Source organism: Zingiber officinale, chromosome 4B, assembly GCF_018446385.1.
Source record: "Zingiber officinale cultivar Zhangliang chromosome 4B, Zo_v1.1, whole genome shotgun sequence".
Lineage (NCBI taxonomy): Eukaryota > Viridiplantae > Streptophyta > Magnoliopsida > Zingiberales > Zingiberaceae > Zingiber > Zingiber officinale.
The window spans coordinates 48771594-48775203 of NC_055993.1; positions in this window are offsets into that span (position 1 = coordinate 48771594).

A 3610-nucleotide genomic window follows, 5' to 3' on the forward strand; every position below is an offset into this window, starting at 1 on the left:
CGTTAAAATTTAGATACAAATTATACAAATTCTCTATACCTAATTATTGTTCAATTATATCTAATTAAATTACATACATACTTGAATTTGAATATAGTGTATGAAATAAATTAGTGATGTTGAGTGGGGACCACAACATTCCAATTAGTGTCTAATTTGCATCCAAATGTACTTGATAATTTACAAATAGTTCTGCAATCGTGTGCATATATCCCTGAGTTGGAGTCAATTGTACATGATTTCTTGAGGCAACAGAACCTATTGTAAAATATCGGAAAATAGAGAATAATAATAAGAGAATTTTTCAAAATTTTTAGAAAATTTCGGAGCTCGTACGGACGAGTTAACGGGGATAAAAATGGGGCCCGGAAAAGCCTATTTAGGCTACCCTGTTTTAATAAGGAAAAGTTTTATTTCTTTTTTCCTTTTCCTTTTCTTTTCTTTTTCTTTGTTTTTCTCTTATTCTCTCTTCCTCGTCGTTGCTTCCTCCCCCGCGCGTGCCGACGCCGTGTGCCCTAACCGGCGCCGACGGTTTCTCCCCCACCCGAGTACAAATCCCTCGGCCACTTCATCTTGCTCCTCTTTCTCACTTCCTCCTGAGCCGCACTCGACGCCACTAACTCTTCTCAGCCGATTCTCTGAGCCGGCACCCGAGCCCTAGCGCCGACGCCGCCTCCTGATTCCTCTCCCCTCCTCTGGTCCGACGAGACATCGTCGGCCCCACTTCTGTGCTGGTGCCCTAGCAAGCCGTCGGCGTTGCCCGGAGCAGTGCCGCTCCTCACTGTGCCGCCTCTCCTCTGTTGGCACCCGAACCCTCTTTCCAGTGGTGCCCTAGCCATCTCCACACGATCACCTGATTTCCTTTGTCTCTGCGTGCCACTGCCGATCCATCGCCGGTGTTCCCGTGCCATAGCAGTGATCTTCAAGGTAAAGCAAGGATGAGAAGTTTAGGGATTCAATGATCTTATTTGATTGGGTTTATCAGCTTGTGACCTTTATCCTGTTTTACACTAGGAGGAAGATTTTTGGATCGTTTCTTGCTGCTTCCCCTAATCGGAGCTCAGACTCCTTCCTTACGGAAGAAATTAGGGCTACGGGTTGGAGGTAGGTGTTATACCTAGCTGTGAATTTGGGCTTGATTTTCTGTTTGGGTGTTGTTGCTTGATCACACTTCGATCCGGAATCACAGCAGATTGGCTCACTCTATTCTAACAGCTGCTACCTTAAGTTCCAACTGTAAAATACCGGAAAATGACGGATAATAATAAGGGAATTTTCTGGAATTTTTGGAAATTTTTCGAGAATTTTTCGGAGCTTGTACGGACGAGTTAACGGGGATAAGAACGGGGCCAGGAAAAGCCTGTTTAGGCGACCCATTTAAGCGAGGAAATGTTTATTTTATATTTCTTTTTTCTTTTTATTTTTTTTTCTTTATTTCCCTCTTCGCCGTTTCTTCCTCCCCCGTGCGCCCAACGCCCTCCTCTGAGCCCTAACCGCCGAGCTGTTATCCATCTCCCTCCCTCGCGTATAAGCCTCGTCCATTACCTCTTCTTCCTTCCTGAGCGCGCACCACCTCTTCTTCTTCTTCTCCTCTGCCGACGCCGACCCTCTTCTGTTGTGCCCTAGCGAGCCGCGAGCCACCACCGTTGCTCTTCCTCGCCACACACCGAGACCCCCTTCCTCCCTGTCCCAAGCACCGACGACGCGCGAGCACAGCCGAGCAGAGACCTTCCTTCTGCCGCAGCCGCCACAGGGAGCAGCGACGCCGACTCCACAGTCCTAGCGCCGGCCACCGCTTGTTTCTCTGAGTCTCTTCTCCTCTTCATCGCACGGTGCCACCCCGACTTTGTTGAGTCCAGCCGTCACTGGAATGGGGGAGGTCCTCACTGTGCCGATTGTTGGACACCAGGTTCTGCCGAGCCACCTACAAGCCATAGTTTTCTTCATTCGTGCCCTAGCTTTGATCAGCATTACCTGCTGCTTCACCTACCAGATGGAGCCAATCTAGGTCCACTGTTGGTCCTTGCATTGCTGACACAGATCTATGGTACAGCGCTAGGTTGGGAAATTGGAGTTGGATGACAGCAGCTCCATTTGGTATCGGCTACCCTTTCCAGCAGAAATTCATTAAGGGCTATGAATTGAGGTGAGGTGTAGAACATGGATTTCATAATTAGTTGTACATGTGTAAATGGAATTAGGTTTATATTATGTGTTAATTAGGGTTTGCCCTGTTTTTAGTGTTAAAGATTTTTATTTAGCTATTTCATTTGGATATTAGCTAAATAAAAATGTATATATTGGTGATACAGGACTTTGACGCGAGACGAGTATCTTGACGTCGTGAACCAGATTGGACTTTTCGATTTGGAGGTGGGTACTTTTGACTTTATGTCGTTTGATATACATAGTAGTGAATTTAACAAATTACATAATTATGTTTCTCATTCTGTTTCGGTTAATCACTACCCAAAAACTTGTTACATGCTTGATTGGTTGTTTGGTTTGCATCTTATATATACTTTACCTGTTTATACATGCTTGTAGGGGTAGTGGTATACCATGCTTCACCATGTTCAGGACCTAGATTGTATACCTTATCTGATCTGTGTACCGTTGTTTTGATTCATTGACTTATGGTGCAGTTTCTATATATATACATGGTTTAGCTCAGGATATTTTGTGGTTAGTGTTATGCACCATTTGCATGATTGCATGCTGTGCGATAGTCCGCTCCATTATTGTTGAGCACATTGCCAGTTACATGGATTTGCACACACCACCACTCATGGGTTCGTGGTCGATTCAGGCAGTGTGTGTTGCAGCAGGGACTTTGTTTGGCTTCGTTGGTCCGCTCATGGGTAGCGTGATGCAACGTGTTAGCCGGCAGGGATTTCTCCCCGTCATCGTGTACCGGGAGTTGAGAGCATTGCGCTCCCCCATTTATGATTTGGGGTAGGAGGATAGGTGTACTCCGACAGCATCCCCTCCACTCGGTCACTCATCAGGAGTAGTGACGATAGAGTGCACGGTTGTCACAGCCCTACCCACTCGGCCTCACTATTGTGTGTGAGATGATCGACTGGCGTCAGGGGTGACCAGGACGCATCATTAGCATCATATGCATGATGCATTTATTGCTTGTGTTTGTGTTTGCTGCATTTATATGTTGCATATTGTTTGGATACCTATGTGTGACATGCATACAGGATTTCCATATCACTCGGACTGTTTGTCCTTATACCCAGGTCCTGGTTAGTACAGTTTCTCTCCTGTTTACTTCAGATGCATTTTTATCTTTCTTATATCAGGAGACTGTACGCATGATTAGTGCTAGGTGTTATTTCCCTACTTTGTATATCAGTTGTACCTGTTGAGTGTTGGACTCACCCCGCCTCCATTGTTGTTATTTTTCAGGTTGATGCTGTCAGGAGAGAGTTCCAGTCGCTAATCCCCTGCTGACCACAAGGGCTTAGTAATATTTTGGTTTTCTTCTTTATTAGTCTATGTTCAGACTTATTCTGTCTTTGATACTATGGATTTTTGATACTATGGATCTGGTATGAATTTTGTGTCGATGGATTTTATTTCAATATGTTTTACTACATGC